Raw genomic sequence first — 21,443 nt, 5'->3', positions numbered from 1 at the left:
ATCTCTGATAAAAAGAGCCAACTTTGAGTCAAACAAATGAAGATTATTAAACATTTTTTTAATAACTGAAAGCATGAAAGAATTTTTTCTCCTTAAAAATGTAAGAATTCACACATAGCTATCAGTCAATAAATAACAATAGATTTAAGTGAAAGCACTTATGAGTTTTCTATTTTAAATTGGTTTGTATGTGTCTAAAATAATCCAACTGTATATTACATAGTTAAAATAACAAAGTTCCTTTTATTAGAATTTTTTCGGTGACTGCCAATTTTGAGAAGTCATTACATTTCACATAGATAGAAAAGAGTTATAAAAGAAGCTGCATAATGAAAACGTCTTCACTATGTAAGTTAAGCCCTTCCTGCTTGGACTAAGTCTGAACAACAAACTTCCACCTAACATACTAATAAGAGAATCCACCAACCCTGACCAAGGCTCAGAAACTACAGCTAAGGAATTGCTTCAGGGCAGGTACTACTTCAGCCTACTGTCTGGAAAACTCTGAACCTTCCCTGCAGCATTTTAAAACCAGAGGCAGAGGAGAAAAGAAACAGCAAAGAAATAGAGCATCAACTGCCTGACACGGACTAAGCATTCTCTCTTTAATTTCAATTTCTGATTAATTTTTAGACTAAACATCTACACGCATCCTGTCACTACAAGTTATTACCACAAGTTCTTACCCACAATCTTTTCCCCATTGAAGGGAGAAGCTTCCATCAGTGTTAATGGATATAAGAACAACAGCTGCTGCTATTGTTCTTACATCTTGTCAGCGCTCAGTTCTTGGCCCGTGCCTCAGAAGAAACTGTTGAAGAAAATTATGCAGTTGCTGCTCAAGTTTACTATCACTCTGGATTTTAACCAATAACCAACCAGACAAACACAAGTTAGATATTTGAGGCCTATGAACAGCTTTCCCCTCTTGTGACCCATTTGCCAGCTGCAATCTATAAGAACCGAATGTTGTCCATGAAAGGATCACAAAACTCAATAAAGAAACACCACTTTGCCAGCAACACACATTCATAAACATGATAAAATGGGAGGGAGGAATGAAGATGTAACAAATATTCAAGCATTAGTCCTATTTTTTAGTAAAGAAAAGCCTTTATGAATAGATTGCAAAATAGCACATATGGATTTTTCTTCCAGTGAAGTAACAACTCATGGCTTTTTTTTTACTTTTTTTTTTTGTGATCGGTAAGATCACTTTAGATTCAAGAAGGTGCAAAAATACTACAATAAAGAATGATGTCTGCAGATACACAAATATGGCGGCATAGCATGTGCGGTATGATCCCTCATACAAACAAAGCAAGAAACAAGAAATTTCAGCCTGAGAAACCATACTTCTGACACTTCCCAGGTCCTTCAGCAGGATGTGTGCCAGACAACAGTATTAAGCTTTGTATACTCTAGGAGAAATTGTTCCGCACCAACAGAGACCTTCAAGTAAGACTGTATATTATACACATGAAGATAAGCAGTGGAAGATGTACTATATTTTTCCATGAACAAACCCTTAAATATCTTCTTTCTTGCAACCTCAAATGTAATTTTCCATATGCAATTCATTTTGGACTGTAGCTTTTTTCCTCCTCTTACAGACAATAATACTAAAGTCACTCCCCTTAGCATACAAAAATGTCCTAGATTTCTCCACTCAGTCTCTTTGAATTCTAATATATATAAAAAATTCATGCAAAGAAAACCACGTCTAGAAAACAAATTATGGAATTAGGTAATTGTGAAAAAACTGTATTTAACTGCATTCTCCTATGTCTAAGTCTACCAGCTAAAACTGGCAAATAACTAGAAAAGTACATACTGAAAGCAGTCTGGGATTACAGATTCCATCCTCTACCAGAAGCATTTATTAATGCAAGCCAGAGAAGGGCTTAGACTGACTTGCAAGCACTCAGCAGAAGCAGCACCACCTCTGTAATGGAGGCATTCCTGTCCCTACCATTACATTTTGTTATGTAATTTTGTGGATCTTTTGAGGCTGTGCCCCTCCCGCAGTAAAGCAATGAAAGCATAGCGGTTAAGGTATCAATTGACTATACAATTGAGAGGCATGGAAAAGTGGTTCCCCCCATACTCCTCAAGTTAATTCCTTCTAGTTTAGAGAGACCAAGTTATGCATCAGGTTGCATATTATTATTATTACTACTATTACTTATTATTGCATAACATTACATAACATAATGCACTCCTTACATTGTTCAGACTCCAATGGTACAAGCTGATTCAGAGAGACTGTATGGAAATCAAGTCTACTACATGCAGTTGTTACTGTACTATGCCTAAAAGATTTGAAGTGCTTTAGAGCTTATAGAAAATGGCCAAAACCACTCAACTCATCCCACAAACAAAAAGGAGCAGAGATTTTCTGGAAGATGGCAGTAATCATGCAAAAATTTTGTATTTTACTTGTAGAAATGGGAAGTAAAGAAGGAGCTCTCTAGGTAATTACCACTCTCACAGTTTCTATGGATGCAATTAGTATCTCAAGGCAGCTACAAAATTTGCTCAATCTGAACAAGCTTGTAAAGTGATAAAACCTAACACACTGATTTTTATATTCAGTATTTTATCCATTTTATCCCCCTGAAGAAGTTATATTAACGCAAACTAGCACTGGAGTCTAAATTAACAGACACAAACTTTAAAAGATAGCTGCCGTGGCAATAAAAGCAGTATATTTTTGCTAAGTAACTCACTGAACTATAATAAAAAAAATACAGCACTGAAAAGAGGACTTTTGACTTCACAATAGACTTTGAAAGAGAAGAGGTCGCCTCTTGCTATATAGCTTACTAGTTTTGATGAAAGCCTACAACATAGTATAAAAATCTTTTCAAGGTCATGCATTTCAAACCCATAAAAAAGCATCTGGTTAAACTTGATTATCTGTTTACTACCATCTTAGTTCCAAACAGCTGAAATTTCATACCTGAAAGCTTTAACTTAGGTCTTAAAAAGTATTTAAAGGAAGATAAATACACCTCCAATGCCTGAGTGAATTGCTAATGCTGAGAGAGACAGTGATTTTTTTAAATCAACTCCAAACGCGATTACTCATACTCTAGTGGTTGAACTACAGCAGCAGAAAGAAGAATGGACACTACCAGATCCATACAACATGTAGACCAGATTTCAATAAAATCATACTGAAGGCCTTAGAAATCTCATGTACCTCAGGCCAGTAACAGGAATGAAATGGCATTACAGCTTTTTAAACCAGACAGAACACACACAAAAAAACCCTTCTCTACAGCTTGGTTGTCTGCAAATAGCACGCTCTTAAGATTTCAGCCAAAGAAAATATTCTTGCAACAGCCAGTCTTACAAAGATACAAACTTAAGGAACTTCTGTAGTAAAGCACTTCTTTCTTTACATAGAATCATGCTGGAAATCAGAAGAAGCCACCGAGGTGAGTACCTGAGCAGCAGAAGCGTTCTTTTAGTGATGAAAGGGATTGGAAACATTTTTTCCCCTGTTTTTCTACTCCCCAGTTAACTCTACTAAAAACATGCAGGACAGACTGATGTTACTTCCAAAACGGTCTTTGTTCATCATGTTAGTCAACATTGCTCCATATCAAATACCCTCAAGGTATCTTGAAGACAAAAAAACCACAAAACTTTATGCCCAGTGTGAGCAAGCACCTTACCAACTGAAATGGCTCAAACCTCAAACAGCATGTAGATACCTTAGAAAAAAAATTAATTAATGACCAAAAGTCTTTCCCATAGAAGATATGACTGTAAAGAGAGCTTCACAAGGAAGAAAAATACAGAAGATATCCGTATGTGTCCAGCAGTGCCTGTAAAAATATTCTATTAAAGAAAATTAATTTTCCACTGTGCTGCCTGGCATTGTGCCTAATTACTATGGGAAAAAAGAAAAAAGGATGAAAAATGATCCTGCACAGCTTTAACCCTCTATAAGCTCTAACTTGAAAATTATATTTGCTCTCAACAAACATTAATTTCTGTGCTAAAAATATCTAGGATTGCTGAGAGGTTAACGAGATATATTTTAAGTAATATTTTAATATATTTTATTATAGCAAGTCAGTAATTACATTTTATTAATAAGAAAGCAGTAAATCCAAAGTTGCGCTTTTTATGGACCTATTCCCCTAAACATCTTCAGCCATTTTATAATAATTATCTCAAAGTCTCTACCCAAATAAAATTCCAAGTGGAAAATGCTTCATATTGTTTAATTAAAAGAGAGACTCCCAGAAGTCTCTTACCCCTCTATAAGGCACTTCTTAATTCTTGGCCTGAACATGCTGCTATGTCCATTCAGATTTCCTGCTGGTTTGAACATCCAGACAGTTCTATAATTTAACATTAAGCCTATTTAACAGATGGTTCAAACTGGGCTCCTAAGTGCTCTACCCATCATCACAGAGCAAAACAGTGAATGGAAGAAAATGATTCTATAAATCCTGCAAATCCATCCACAGAATTTAACACACCTTTGCAGTTCTCAGTTAAGTTTAACAGCAGATGGGCAACCAAGTAAGCAAGACTCTGAACTCAAACAGGTAACTTTGACATCAATCTAGCAACTCCAACATCAAAGTCTGTTTTTCCTTAAAGTGAGAAAATAGTTAACAAAAGCTACATATATTTCTATTAGAACTTCTGATATAAATTTGAGATACAGTTAACAAATTGACAGCTTTACTTAAAGGAATTCACCTTGAGGGTTGTTGCAGGATATCGAGTTGTACTAGTCTCTTCCATTGCTGGGGAAGAACAATACCTAAGAGCAGTTCTGAAATGGTGCTTGTCTGTATCCTGTCAGTATTCTATTTAATTAATTCTGTCAATGAGAAACACACTATGTTTGGTTTTCTCTCTCAATGGGGGAAGGCAAGAAGCTTGAAGACAGCTCAAGAATGTTTAATTGCTTTGCAAAACGGGATGCTACACGACTCACCATGAGTGTGAAGTAGCAGATGGTCAAAATACCTAGCAATTTCAGTGAATTTAGGACTGTTCCCTAAATCATATTCTTCTTACACTGCACAATGACAATACTTTATGGGAAGAGGTCAGCACCTTCACTGAACAAATGACACCCAACAGATGTTAGGAGCACTACTGTCACTACACCCACCTCCTAAAGGTTAGCTATAAAATCAACAGGGTACCCGCTGAGTTACCCAACAGATCTAGATTCTGTTTTCTAGCATGAAAAAATCTACAGAAGGTAGCATTCTAGTAAAGCTGCAGAGCAAGGCAAAAGGAAAGAATGCAAAAAAGACACTCTTAGAAAAACAAAAAGGTTTTTTTCTGCCAAAAGTTAATCACTGTTTTCTCTTTGGATTGGTAAATATTAGCTATGAATATTAAAGGTCTTTCATTATAATATTTAACATTTTATTAATGGTTCAATAGGATGATAAAATATGTCATAAGTCAGTATAAGTAAAGAAAAGAAATTACGTATGGAGCATTTTCAGGATTTACTTTGTTTTCTGTTTCTTCTTCCATCCCAATCCTCTAAAGGGCTTTAAAGAGCTTCCTGGTGTCATCAAAAACTTAAGATTTGCCTTCAACCTGACTGCAATGTGCCCACATTTGCCAATAGCATTCATAATGAATCTACAACTAGGTGGCTTTCTCCTCACTCCCAGGTTTCAGGAGCATGGCTTTCCCCCCATTGTTAGTTGCTTGCTGTAATAGATTTATATAGATTAGCTGAATTAGTGCTGTGTCCCTGATAAACTGTGACGCTAGATAGCTAATCATGATCTCCCTCATTTCCACCACCCTTCTTTAATAGAAGTTGTTCTTGTCTTTTTTCAACTGACCCACTCCCTGACCTTACAGACCTATTGATCTTTTAACAATCCAGAAGGTAGCTGTAGAATGTGTAGCAGGCTATTAGTTGTCTTACTGCATCTTAATAAATTGATGATTCTGTTACTGTCTAAATCAAACATAATCAGATATATAATTCCACCTTGTAGCTTTAAGTAACCATTACCACATTGTAAAGGCGACATGGTTAAATCAGTGGCTCTGTTTCTGAATCACACCAAGAACTAGTGTTGGATTAGAAGTGGACAAGAGAAGAGAATGACTCTGGTCACTTAGGGTAGATATTCTTACCTTACTCTTCCCCAATTTTCAGGACAAACCTGCTTTTACCGTAATCAATTTGAGGGAATGAACAGATGACAGTACACTTTCCCACCATTCTTAACTGCAAATTACTAAGGAAAGCAGTATTGACCTGTGCAGTAATCATCTTCTATACCAGGCTATGCTTGTGAATCTGTACCCTTCTCAAAATGAATTTTGGAAAGGGCAAGAGCAGGATAGAAAGCAGAATCAAGCAGACCTAGTGCTATTCTTCCTATCTTGCAAGTCGTTTCTCAGAAGCAGAATAAAAAGAACCAACCAAACAGCTATTTAAAGGAGCTATCTCATGATTATGAACCATAGTGAAAGAACTACAGTGTAACTTACAAGCATTTCATTGCAGAGATAAAATCGTTCTGTATGGTTGTTGATAGGGTTAAGTATCATGTAGGAGACAATGAGCACTCTCTGTTCTTACTGAATATAATTTTGTACAAAATAGTGATAGAAAGGATTTTCCTCATTAATGAACTGTTATGGGGGGGAAGAATGAAACTTAAGACAGCTAATTTTTCCAGAATGGTAATGTTCTTCATTTTTAGGTCATTTGAGTTCCATATTAATTATAAAAAGATGGAGGCTTTACAATCCCCCTGCTCCCTCTCTCACATGTAAATGTAAAAGCTACCTTGCTGTAATAAAACATTAATCTCTGTACTTCTTATTATGGGATCACAGACTCGTAGTGACAGATGACCATGTGTCAGAGCACATTTCCACAGTACACTCTAATATCACTGAATCATCATTTGGGATGTGAAAGCACAAGTCCAGAAACTTAGACTACACCTTTTTGTTTGTTTGTTTGTTTGTTTTAAACCACCTTGCTAAAGTAGCTTCTGAGTCATGTCATATACAGAGATACCTGACGTTATTTAGGCATCATCATACCTCATTAAGTAATTCTGCATGTGTACCAATATACAGAACTGTAACTATCTTCTGAAACCTGCCTTCCCTGCAGTGTTAAAGGCAGAATTCATTATACCCAGGAACAGTACAGAGCATGGGCATGAGCATTATGCAGATTTAAACAAAAAAAGACTGGAGAGATACTACTTCATTGCAGTTGATATGACAGTACTTGCTTTGCAATGCAGTAATGACAGAAATTAGAACACTTGTTAACTTATCTGAAGATATATTCATGCCATTTATTTCATCTGCAGACCTGCAGAAAAAAATTTTAGCACGTATCTTCATTCAGCTGGTATTCAAATATAATTTCTAATGTGTCTTTTTACTCTTTAGCTTGTGTGTTGTATAGTCCAGGACAGCCACAATCTATAAATACATCTGGAAGATACATTTACCTATTCTACTTACAGCTGCTTCTAGATTAAAAAAATAAAGCAAACAAACAAAAAACTAGACTGAAAAAGTGTGTCAGTCAGCAGTTTTTACTAAAAAGTAAAAAGAAGCAAACAATACCCCAGTTCTCAGAAGCCTGGACTGGAAGCCATAGAAAAGTCTAAGCTCAAAATTACTGCATTCTCTCAACCTAGGATTCATAAATCTTTAATTAAGAACAATCTTGACACAGAAAGTTAAGTACAGTTCTTTGAAATATCCTACCTCTCAAACCTCATTGCCTTGGCCATGGAAATTACAGTCTGCAGGTCAGCCAACTTCAGTGTCTTATCAAATAAGAACTCGTTTTAATTTTTGGAGAAGGACAAAAGGAGCATGGGCTCCTTGGTCCTTTTATCTGAAGGAAAACTCAGACCCAACTCTAATGCTACTGGCAACAATTTTTATAAGATGAATACACATAAATATCCAGACAAGAATTGTACAATAGAATCATACAATATAACCAATGCACTGGCATATATACGCACACGCACACAGGTACATATATTCTCAGCAAGTTCTATGCAACTTACATAAACAGGTCTTCTGAAAAGAGGAGGGGGGGAACAAAGCCCCTCCCCCCAAAAAAACTCAAAAATTTAATCTATGTTATGAATCTAATTGCATATGTGTAATCTACACAAGTATGCATAAGTCAGTCTCACACACACTACTTACACAGAATGTGCAGATCTCCCACACCTCTGAAAAAGAGAAAACAAATTGCAAAACCATCTTACTTGTTGATGCCTACAAAAAAGAAAGTTTACAGTGGGAAATCCAGACTTTGGATCAAAACAGTCAAAATCAGCATCACATTAGTATCAATGGGATGGTACTGCTTTGCCAATCTATGTACTTCTCTTTAACTCAAATTATATACATGTATACCCTTTACAGAACATTTTCTCTTCATCCTATCCAACATAAAATATTGAATTTCATTTACCCTTCGGCGTGTCCCCTTTTGCAGGGTGACACTAATGTTAGTTAAAATAAATAACAAAAAAAAAGTGTTTGAAGTTCTAACTAATCATTTAACATTTTCAGTGCTTATCCAAACTGAGTTATATATGAAGTTATATTACTTTCTCAATAATTATCAAGCAGAAAATACAGAGCAATAAGTATTTATTTTTAAAGAAAGATCTTAACATCACATAAACTAAAAAATAAAGGTATGAAATTAATGTCTTTAGGTGTCACTATTGCTGGACATTATTCACATAACAGGCTTAACAACTACTTGTGGAGGAGTGACTGTAACAAATATAGGGTGCCCACGGTCACCTATATTCTGCAAAAGCAAATGTGCTTTGTTGAGGGACAACAGCCATCTCAGAGACCTATGCAGTGCTTTTGGATTAAGGCTAAAGAAATCCATGGTAAGACATTTACTGCAGACATATAAGCAGGACACAGGAATGGTAAACTGATTATTTCTTACCATCATTCCACAAAATTTCAGTGTTCATAACCTAACAGGTATCAGTCTTTAAAGACTCAAAACCCACTGATTTCTTTAGTATTTTTTACTTCTTTTCACAGTTCACCTCAGCAGACAAGACAAGAGTAACTAACTCTTTGGAAACTGCAACCTTTCTTGTTATTTATATTGGAAATTATATGTCTAAATGCTTTAGTTTTTAAGTAACACTACAATGCTCTCTTTCCCTAGACGTGTTGTTTCTTCATATTTTCCTTTAGTTCTAATTTACTTTAATTGTTGCCTTTAGCACAAGCATTAGAATTAACAATACAACACATCAACATCCACCTGACATCAAGAAGAAGGGGTAAATACAGACAGTAAATAACCCAATGCTCCACTTTTAAAATGAAAGAATTATGTTACACACTTTATAGAAAAAGCATGTCTTGCTGGCGCCACAACTCTGTGAAGAGGTGACAGTCATTTAGCTGGGCTACACGTTAGTAACTGCAGTCTGTAACAAGCAATTAGTTTGTGGACAAAACCTATTCAAAGCAAATCTGTTCTATGTTTAAGCATACTCAGGTCAGACATACGTAGTTTAAACATCATCTGAAGTGATATAAGACAGCCAAATGTGTTGCGCTCTTCTTCCCCTACAACTATAATGAAGTTTTATCAGCATAACAGGGCAGACTGCTCTGATCTCTATAAAACAGCTATTTTCACTCAGATTTACAAAGCTGAAATGAACTGCACACTGAAGTGCTAATGTCTTTCCACTGTCAATAAAGGTTGTGCAGATGATTAGCTCAAATGCTATGTAGACAATGTGTTTGTACTGTAGTTGCACAAAGCTAGACAAGTTGAATACCCCTCACAGAAGTGTAACCTGTATGTTCTTCTCCTTGGCCTTTAAAACTACTTTGAACCATTCTATTTTCAACTTTCTGCCAGAACACCTGTTTCTTTGTCCTTGTTCTCTTGAAGATACTAGCAGAAAAGGTCACTTGTACTAATAAATCCATGCCAGTTTTAAAATTTTATCTGCAATTAACTGTAGAAAAACACTATCATGAACAAACACAGGAGTATTTAAAGAATGGCTTTATATTTACAGAAAGTACTGGTAGTGAAGGATGTTCAAAGTTAACAGTTTTCATATAAGGGGACAGCACAAGGCCTCATACAACTCACTTATAAATAAAGCTAAATAATTTGATTCTGGATGGATCACAGAATAAACCCCCCCATAATCCAGGAGGAAGCAGTTTACGACCTGCTGCACCACCTGGACACAAGTCTATGGGGCTGGATGGGATCCACCCAAGAATACTGAGGGAGCTGGTAGAGGAGCTCACCAAGCCACTCTCCTTCATTTACCAGCAGTCCTGGTTAACAGGGGAGGTCCCAGATGACTGGAGGCTTGCTGATGTAACACCCATCTACAACAAGGGCCAGAAGGAGGATCCAGGGAACTACAGGCCTGTTCAGCCTGACCTCGGTACCAGGGATGATTATGGATCAGTTCGTCTTGAGTGAGCTCACCAGGCAAGTGCAGGACAACCAGGAGATCAGGCCCAGTCAGCACGGCTTCATGAAATGTAGGTCCTGCCTGACCAACCTGATCTATGACAGGGTGACCCACCTAGTGGATGAGGGGAAGGCTGTGGACATTGTCTACCTGGACTTTAGCAAAACTTTGACACTGTCTCCCACAGCATCCTCCTAGAGAAACTGGCAGCTCATGGCTTGGATGGGTGTACTCTTCGCTGGGTACACCCAGTTTTCACGACTTTTCAAAACAGTCATCAATTTCCCAATAAATACAGCAGAAAAAAAGGTCTAACATTCTTTTTCATTAACACTGATGTAATAGACTTAAGATTAACAACCCCTAACATACTTTTTTCCTAAGGTTCCAGCAAATTATATGAATCTTAATTCTCTTAAAATACAAGTCAGAGAGTCTACTTGCCATGGCTGAAGAATCTGTGCTGCATAGGCCCAAATGATAGCGACAGATGATACAGAGAGAAAAATTAAGAGAAAAATTTAAAAAAATAAGCCACTTATTTGGGCCTTTAAAGTATTACCTTGTTTTTAAAAATTTAATCAAGCCAACAATACTGGTAGAAGTATACATTTCTTACAAATCTTAATCTACACACCTGCAGTTACTTCTATATAGGAGACCAGTAGGAATTGTTCTCTACTGATCAAGATTATTATATGTCATCCGTTAGCAACTTAAGCTTTTGAAGTTATGAACAATATTCCTGTACAGTCTTAAAGACCTAATAGCACTTTTTGATGCCAAAGGATAATTTAGTATTATATAAGGAACATAATACAAATTAAAATAAATAACACCTTTCATGTCTTGAATCGCTAAAAGCTACAGGGATTCACATGGTATTTTTCAAAGTAATAGAGCACAAGACTGATGCTTATAGCTCCATTAGAAACATTTTTATGCAAAACACTGCTTTTTCCAATCATTAATTTCTTTTGAGATTCATTATTGCCCTATAGTACTTTTGTCTGAAAAAAGACTCTAGGGAGATAACACTTTCCTTGGTTAGCATTGTTGTAGCTGACAGAGTGCATAAAAGGCAAACTGCTTTTTCTCCAGCTTTCAGCCCAAGCCAATCAAATGCAGAAATTCTTGACCTCTTTTAATCTTGAATTCTGGATTTTGAAGTTTACAGAATAATTGTAGCTTTCGAGCACAGAACCATTTTGTCACATAGCCCATTCTAGCTTGCATAAACACTACTGGTGCCCTAAATACCATTAATAAAAAACCCCTTGTTCTTTGCATTGTAGACATGTCAGCCTGATTTAAAATGATTGCATATTGTTAGCATTAATGCACATTTCATTACGAAGAAATAATCCCTGAAGGCACTTTATGCTTACCTTCCTATCAAAAAGTAATTTATACCTGGAAATGTTTTTTTTCCTCTTTCTTGAGCTGGTATTATAGGCCCCTGCCTGGATTCCTGGGCGCCGCTGTGTTAAACACTTTTACAAAAATACAATCTGCACTGAAGAACTTACAGAATCTTTCATTTTATTTTTAGGCAACAGCACAGAGTGACTGGAAAGTGTAAGTGACAAGATGATTTTGAACATCATGATAAGCATTTCTTAATCACTGTAAAGCCTTTATAGATATCACAGCAAATGAGAGTTTCAAAAGGCTGCATTTGAAAGGAAGGAAGGTGACCTCAAGGGATATTTAGAGGCAGCTTCTTCTAAACACAGGGGAAGGTAAAACAAAAGAGGCATGTTAGAAAGCTTCATAAATAAACAACCAAGACACTTTGACTGCTCATTTGTAGTTCAGAATAAAAACTAAACAGCAAGTGAGGCAATAGATAAGGCAGAGCAGACCACAGCTAAGCAGCTTTGTTTGGAAGTAGCTGGAAAGATCCTGTCACAAGTATATTTGAGGCATGTAGGGAAACCATGCAGGGTGGGCTAATTCAAGAATCAAGCAAATGACCTTAGCAGAAGAGTTCTGCATTGATGTTAGCTGTACAAAATTGGATTCAAGGTTCATAGAGGAGGGAGTTTTTCTCAGACTGAGGGAGAAGTCTGGGATTCGGAAAGCTATTTTGGGGGTTCTCTTTCTGGTTTTGCTACAGTTCAGTGCAAGATGCTTTAGCAAGTTATTAATGGCAACAGCATTTAACATCACCCAAGAGCTCAATGCTTAAGAAAAACCAAGCATTTATTTCATTAACAGTGGTACTTCAAGCTACACCTATACTATCCCTTCCCCCCCGGCTCCTCAGTTCTTATAAAAGCCCCATGAGTTGAGAAGCCACCTAGAAAATAAAGGTCTATGAAGGTCAAGGCAACCCCAGTACCAGAAAGATCCTTCATCATGTACTGGGACAGAAGAAAAGCCAGAGTTGAACAGGCAGTGTAATCTGGCCCAAGTCTGCACATAATACACCTGAGCTGGCATCAATTCAAGCTAATGCAGCCATATGATGTGGCTCAGCCCTGGGTGGACACAACAGGACACCACAAAACTGAGTTTCATTAACACAGCACTGGGGGTAAGCTAACAACATCCACCTCTCCGCAAGCTGTACTACCTTGCTAACAGCCTAGCACATCCACTGCTAGCTCAGCAACTCTTTACTGCACTCCATTGCTCTATGTTATGCACCAACAACCAACCATGTTCAACAGTAACTGCAGCCATCTGTTTCCCTTTTCCAGGCCCCCACTGAAAACATTTCTGACATCAGCACTGTCTCCATAGCACCTAAAACACTTAACTGAATTCTTTTCTGGTTTTAAAGCAAACCAGAGCAAAAAACTGGACAGATTTAAATGCAAGATGGCATTTAATAATTTCATAAACTCCCCCAAATGGCAAGGAGTTACTAAACTATGTGCAAGTCCATTTTTCATATGTTCACAGAAATTTTGACTCAGCTACTGTGAACCTGTGCAGCCACCGGAAAGTACTGTTTTGCAGTTCTTCCCTCCTGCTATGTGCATTTTCACCATATCCTTCACATTGACACTAGCACCTCAGGCACCTCATCGCTGCACAGTCAACTAAACCAAGGAATTGATGCAGCTGAAAACTGTGTGTAGCAGCACTGATTTGCATCATCTTAAAACTGAGCATGGATCTGCATCCCCAAAGTACTATATTGTATCACAGCATGTCACACTGCAGCTGACGACTTTGAAATCTCTATGTGACTATTTGTAGATAAAATGGCAACAAGGGCAAAAAGAGTATCTAAATGAAACTCACTATTACTTGGTATTCTGCCAGTCGGCAGTCTTACTACTCATATTCCACTGAATCCCTTCCTCTGTCAGAAGTACCTCAAGTTTGATATACCTCCTCTGAAAAGTACGTGCAGCTTTTGCCTCTGCTGCTGCGACTTTTCTTAGATTTCACTCTGTACCAAAAAAAAAGTTATTTCCTTGCTGCTCAGGTTTATTCCATTTTCTCTGGTCACCAGGCCTCTGTGGGACTGGTTTTTCTTCATTATGGAAATACTCATACTTTTGAAGCAGTATTAAATAATTTGATACTTACTACACATGTAATTTATATGGACTCTGCCCCCTGTTGACAGTTATTATCCCTCTAATGCTTTTAGTTTACTCTGGCACATTCAGTTTCAGTGAAGTGGATCCATCAGCAGGCAGGAGTTTATCTGAAAATGTATCCTGTAGGATGCCATAACAGCCAGTCTCACAAAATTCTGCTCACACAAGAGAAAGGACATTTTGGAAAGGCACACAAAGTTAGTTTCTAATATCTTAAATCTCAGAAGGCAGTTACACACCAATGCTGGTAAATATTTGTGTTTTCTGGAGCATGTGACACTAAATATTTGATTTTAAAAACTGAAAGCACATTAAACACTAAAGCAGAAAATATGCTTCCATGGAGATTTTTTTTTAAGACTTGGATATTATTCTCACAAATTAAATAAACATCATGATACCAAACTGCTTGACCCTGTTTCAGTACAAGTGCTATGCTGTACATCGAACTACAGAAATTGTAGATACGTGCATCTGAGACAAATTCCAGTCTGTAGCCTGGATGAACAGGGGATGGTACAGTAATGTTTAGTACTAACACTTCTTAAGGACTCTTTCAAAGTAGTCACTTATGAAAAGTGGCCTTTTCATAGATATCAGTGTGGTAGATAGATACAATTATTTTTCCCTTTTGCCACATTTAAAATTCTTGCCACACTGCTCTGGGTGTGTACCCTTCATTGCTATGCCACTGCTTACCTTCATGCCTGTAACTGGAGAGTAATAGTGCCATAATAGACTCACAATGTCAGTGAGATGAAAGCTGAATCAGATTCACTATATTGGCCTCACCAAATTAAATCTTCATTTGCAGAAGGACATTCAAGGGATACAGATGCAAAACAGAGCTAAATTATCCCTCTCGAAAGCATGACAAAGGAAACTGAGTCTCATCATAAGCACATCAAATATTCTTTGTCCAAAATGAGGCTCGCAACTGCCGTGAGATTTCTCTAGCCTTCCTTAATAGATTTTTTTACAAATATTTAATATCTTCAGTCTTTGTGATGAAAGAGGAAGGATTTATAAAACACACCCCTTCTCAACCTTATGTACTTACCACTGTGACAACTGTGTACATAACATAGAAGACAGAGAGAAAGCATATGAACCAATGATGTGTCTGGGAAAATAGCTTTCACTGATCTACAGAGTATGTACAGGCTATGTGTTGCAATTTTAGCGTTCAAGTTCCATATTTAAAAAAAAAACAACCCAAAACCACCCAAAACAAGCCACAAGATGAAACATTAGCAACTGCTACATGAATAATATCGATAATTTTTTAATCTATATGTCACTCTGACTTAAGAGCACATATTACATGTGTTTATTAGCATGCATGTATTCCACACTGGAAGGATAACTGAAACTCCATAACTTTGTGTCCATGCTAACAATGAGCACAATATTTCTCAAACCCAGTCAAAATCTCTTATATTAAACTTGCGTATACTTGACACCAACAAAACAGAATAATGTCATATCGTCACAGCTAATTTGCAAGTAAAATACAGTCTCCATTCAACCACACAGACAGGCTCTGAAGCAAAATGGAAGCACCTCTACCTGGAGCTCACAGAGTGACGACAGTGCTTATGGGCTGTTCTCTTCATGCAAGTTTTTTCAATCTGTACAATCGTCATACTATTCTAACTTGTTAAGTTTTTTAAAAGCCTAGAATTTGCTCCAGCTAACACTGTTAGGCTGGAAACAGCATGATGTCTTCAGTCTCCAGTTCAATTTTACAAAAGCTCTGTCAAGCAGTTATCTTAACAAACATTCATCTCTTGTCCCTTATCACCTTTATTTGAATGTTTCTGAATCTTACTGTTCTGAGAGTTATTGACTTAAATATAGCTATTTGCAGTTTATTTTCATTAGTTTATCTGAGGTTCACTCAGCTATCCTGTAAGTGCAACACTAGTGTATAGACAGGTATCCCACATAAGAATTACAGTATTATAGTCTGCTTAATCTGGATTATTTAAAGTCCACATTTAAACTGTGCAAGCACAGCACAAAGAAGAACAATGCACGCAAAAATACCAGCTCTGTTTTGATTTGTCTTTTCTTTATCCCTCAAAAGTTCACAGAAGATTATTGGTTTGTCTCTTCAGTTTCAACAATTAATAATTCATTTTCCCCAGGGTTTACGCTAGTGTCAGGTGTTAGATATTGTGTATAAAAGAAGTTTTGTCCAAAGGCATATTAAATTATTATAAAACAGTCATGTTTTGTAATAATTTAATACCTTAAACCATTCCTGCATTTAAAACAGAAGATTTACATTTACCATAACAAATCTTTTTCTATCAAATAAAGTTAATCACTATTTGGTTTTCTGCTTCTACAGAAACAGGACTGGAAAATTTTACAAGGAATCTCGCAGTCCATTCCCGTTTGGCAAAATGGGTACATCACGCACAGCTTTTCTTCATTAATAAGGCATTGCAAAGTTTGCTGGACTGCAAACAAAATAGGAAAAAAAATATACCTAAGCTTAAGGAAACTATCTTTCTGTGGCTTGACTTGGCACAGAAATTTCTTCCAAATCCATTTATAAAAACTTCACAAATTCATCATTAGCATTTGTGTCCTGAAAAGTAAAATATTAAGCCATTATACAGAATTCACACAACTACAGTAAGTACTTCCCATAAATGCAGACTAATCTCCAACCACGTAAAATTTATTTAACTATTCAATATCTAATCAGATAGTGATTTTTAAGGGACCAAAGACAAGGCCAAAACATTGCACAAACGGACAACTAAATTAATTTCAAATTAAAGGAATTATTCAAAAACAGAACTAAAAATTTTCAACAGTGCCTGAATCTGCAATAATAACTCACATAACTAGCCAGAAAGACCACATGAATCAATATTACTACCCTGTAATAGCTCTGCCAGTAAAAAAGATGGCCAATTGAAATAAATTTTTTCCAACACAAAACATTTGTTTTGTCGTACTGCAACTATTTTAGTATAGGACTCAACACTACTAAATCAAACTCAGCAGGAATTGCACCATTTATTACAGCGAAAGGGAATCAAAATGTTTTTCCCAGCCTTGAGACCAGAAGACAGCACAACTCTAAAAGCAACGGTGGTATCTCAGAACCCACAGTATTATTAGTGGTTGGTTAATTAATTACAAATGGTACTTAATTAAAGCATTTCACTCCTGTACTTTCCCAAACACATGACATTTCGCAGTTGTAACTAGTGGCCTCCCTTTCACAAAAGTTTATACTTTAAATAAACACATAGCCAGGATGTAGGTAGCAAAACAACAGTTACCTTCACTGTTAAGTTTGGTCTCAACCTAGCAAATTGTTTGCCTGCGCATACTAGACAGCTCAACCCTGCCTTACTATGTGCTGGGTGGCAGCTCTGCAGTACCGAACTGAGTGGGGGCTGCTGTATAGCTTTTTTTTTTCCCCTCCGTTTTTTTTAATATGTTATTACTGCCCTCACAGCATTCTGTCATGCTTAGCTATAGGGACCAGATTTTCAACAGATCAGTTAGGCACAAAATCAAAATGGACAAATCTTCATAAAAGCTCAGAACAGTCAGTGCTAACCTCTTTTGAAAATCTGTCCCCAGTTATAGATACCAAGTACTTGCAAACCTGGCTTCAAGCTCTTAAACATCTGTTTTCATATGCTTAAAACCAACTCTGCAGCCACTAAAGGTTTTGGGACTCCAGACACTATGTATTTCTACCAGGGTAAGAGGAGCAAGGCAAGAGGCAACCTAGAAGAGACTGTGTAAATCTACTGAATAAATCTACTTTAAATGGCAAAGCTTACTAGTGCCATATTTCCTGGCACTGTCCATGGGCCAGTTTTGGGTTTAGTCCCTCTTTTATTTGTATATTACTCTCTCTGAGCCAGAACTGAGCATCTCTTCCTTTTGCCAGTTCCTTACTGATGTCAGCCTAGGGTGATGCTAGTGACAGTAGACTAGAGGTATAACAATGAGCTGGCCTGAAAGAAAATGCAGCAATCCCTCACACCTTTCTTTTCCTGTAACCAAATCAGGTTGAATCTATGTAAATGAATTGAGTTTACACGACATGGGCAAAAAAGACAACAAAAGAATATTCATCCAACTGCAAAAGAGGACATAGCCATTTGTTATTTAAGTAGACTAGGATGGTATCACATAGCTTTAACACACGCTACATGAATCACTTCCTAAAAGAAACTGCTATGCAAAATGTGATTGAATTTTGCAGTTTGAAACTTCAACATAAAATATGGAATACCAATTCTACCTTCAGCACAATTCTTTGTCCCAAAAACATGAAAAGTTGCTTTGTTGTTGGAGTTTCTTTCAGGATATTTCAATTTAGCAGTAGAGTAGTTGCTTACACTTTTATGTTCAAATGTAAAACTGAAATGACAGCTTTGGTCAATTCATACAGTTATTACACCAGAAAGTCAACTTCCACTAGTTCCCTGAACTGCCATACAGAAAAAGTAGAATCATCAGACTTTTTTGCGTGTTGTGATCAGAGCTGTAAGGAGAAGTCTCCAAGGACCTGTCAAGGAACTCTTGCCTTCAAAAGATGTGCATTACATCTAATGTAGAAGTGTTTGGCTTTTCACTGCTACCAACTGCCCTGAAAATTTAAACATGTTATTTTCTTAACACAAACTCTCTTTACCCCAGTTACAAATATAGACTTTTTTAAAGAGACAATGTTGATCCTAGCTTGTCTAAACATAGGTGATCCTTATGAGACAACAAAAACATCAGGGACTTAATGTAAAAGCCTTCTAATACCCTAGTGTATAATTAAGTTATTCCTTAGCAAGTAACTTCAAGTGGGTATAATTTAATGTTTCCTTCCTGCCCCTTGAGCAAACACAACACAGAATAATCAATTTGATCCCAAGCTCCTAAAAGCCACTGTATCAATAAAATCTGATAGAGAGAATCACAGAAGAGCTCCAGCCCAGCCTACCCTCAAGCATCAAGAGTGCTTAGCCAACTTACAGGTTCACCCACTTGGGGCAGGGGGAGGAGGGAGGATGGCAGATAGACTGTGCTTCCTTCATTTTTCAGTAAATTCAGCAGAAAGAAATTGCCCTGTAAGACTTACTTATGATCTGTTGCTCCTTTTGACTAACTCTGGGTTTTGTGAGATGGGTTGGTCATTCATGAGGTGCACTGCAAATGGCCTCAGATGTCCCTTTTCAACAAAAAGAGTAAGCGGGTTGCTTTAATCTCAGCTTGGTACAGTCTGGCTAGCGTTCTGCACATCAACAAAAAACCAAAGCCTTAGTGTTTTAAACGATCTCCCTATTAAAACATTGCTTACTTAGTTTGAAATTAAAGCTACTACTATTGGAACCCCTTTTGCTCCATCCTGCCTAGCAGGACTAACTTCCAACAATGACACTGGAAAAACAGAATTAGAGTTTTATAAACAGGAATTCACGCTGAGGAACAGGGTGACCCAGGAAACCCGGCAATGGCAGGCCACGTCTTACTGCTCACTGACTCTCCTCATACTTCCCAGTCCTCCTCAGCCTCTCCCTCAGCTGTCACTAGTCCTGTGCTTGTCCGTGTTTTTTTCTCCCCTTTTTAAAAACAAAAACTTCTGCAAAGCTAGTGTGATAAGGCCAACAAAGCGATGAACGAAAGAAGCTGGGTTTGGTTACTGCCTGTAGGGTTACCTCCCCTGAGGAGATAGCACATTCACACACTGACCAACTCCTCACCTGCTTTGAGGAAGCTGTAATGGCGCCCTCACCCTCCAACACGCATGGTAGCGGAGAGCCCACTTTCCCGTCGCCCTCGCTTTGGTTGGCTGCTCAGCAGCAGAGGCGGAGACACGGCGGGAAAGCACCAACTAGAGATAAGGGCAGTGCCGTGTAACGGCTGTGAGGCTGAGGGGAGTAGAAGATGGTGGCGGTCAGTGACGTGGGGAAAGACAGACTCTCCTGTTGCTGAGGGCCAGATGCCTAGCTTTGTTGAAGAGTGAGATATCAGTTGGTGTTCTCCAGATGATGTATAATCTGTATGCTATTCTTTTCAATGTTATATTTCTTTGGAATATAACAATGTTGGCTTCAGAAGTAAAGTGTTGGTGCCTTCTTGAAGAATGGCTTTGCTTTACCTGAACTATATCTTTCCAATACTATGCAACAAACTTTTAACACTACAGTTAGCTTTTAAACCAGGAAAAAGGTGCCTTAAATTATGCCCTAACTGATAATGATGAGTAAGTCCTGTTATCTTTATTGATGCCAAGTTGCCTTGCTTGCTCGCTGACTATTAGCCCACTTCTACCAGTTTCTAAACTGGGAAGTAACTAAGGTATGGAATCAGAGAATTGAGTGTAAGCTTAGCAGAAGTTGACTGCATTGAGTGAGTGCTGCATGGGGGACAGAGTAATCTGCTCTGAGATGTAGGAGAGCTACTCACGTTACCTGTTTAGCCTTCCGGTATTCTTGTTATTTAGGCCCTCTTGGCATCTCCTTGTAGTAGAAATGGCTTTTCTGTCCTCTTGTTTTCATGTTGTCGCTGCCTTCTAGCAGAATTGGAATGCAACAAAAAAGCTAGGAAAGGGAACCTTGAGATGGCCTGAAGAAGAATGGAAATACTATTAAACTGTGCTTTAATTTCTGATATATCTGTAGATAGATAGTGGAGTAGGGGCAGGGGGTTGCCTGTTGAGCTCTTTGTGAGCCTGTTTCCACTTAATGGAAGAGGTTTCCAATTGATGTACAAGTTCTCTACAGTTTTCAGAGAGAATGGTTTCACCTGACTTGTACTACTTGCCTCTCTAAAGTAGCTTGATTAGTAGCAGATTTAGGTAGTCTTGCTGATGATAACTCTTAAATGTTTTTTTTTTCTCTAAACTGTAAGCATATTAGCTTTTGTCAGTTGCACTGACTTATTTTTCTCATGCTGATGATGACTTTTATACTCATTATTATATTAATGGTTTGTTTAAATCTACTTTATGTACCCAAAAGTCTGGGATAGATACTTCATAATTATGTTGGCTTTTTGCATTGTGTGATCTATGTTTTGGAGCCATCCCATACTGTTTATTTAATTAGGTTGCCTGGCCTGTGTATCAGAAATCGTTCTGCATCTTGGAAAGTAATCTAATTTTCCAAATAACAGAAAGATAATCTTATTCTGTAAGAAATTTGACAGGATTTTTAATATTCTACTTGTCCATGACACAGCCATTGTTCTTCTGCAGTAGTGGTAAAAGTCTTAGCACAACTTAAAGAATTTTGGAAGAGCTGTCTTCAACAATGAGCCTTTTTCCTCGAACTGTACAGCTTAAACACTCTTAATATTATACAGTACATGTTTCATAAAAGCAGCATGTATTGAAGTGTGTATCTGTGTA

General features: G+C 37.4%; 1 protein-coding gene across 4 annotated transcripts in view; it reads right to left on the bottom strand.

Moving 5' to 3' along the window:
• Positions 1-21,443, bottom strand: part of SMPD3 (sphingomyelin phosphodiesterase 3) — a 124,074-nt gene that overhangs the window by 90,635 nt on the left and 11,996 nt on the right. The window contains exon 1 of one of the 4 annotated variants that reach the window (XM_075101683.1): positions 687-785. The exons of the other annotated variants lie outside the window; for them this stretch is intronic. The gene's annotated coding sequence lies outside the window, so the exon portion shown is untranslated. Of the gene's footprint in view, positions 1-686; positions 786-21,443 lie in introns of those variants that run through there. 4 annotated transcript variants of the gene reach the window in all.

The sequence above is a fragment of the Phalacrocorax aristotelis genome, chromosome 8, assembly GCF_949628215.1.
Source record: "Phalacrocorax aristotelis chromosome 8, bGulAri2.1, whole genome shotgun sequence".
NCBI classification, from domain to species: Eukaryota; Metazoa; Chordata; class Aves; order Suliformes; family Phalacrocoracidae; genus Phalacrocorax; species Phalacrocorax aristotelis.
The sequence above is the reverse complement of the archived record's forward strand: the minus strand, read 5'-3'. Positions and strand labels throughout refer to the sequence as shown.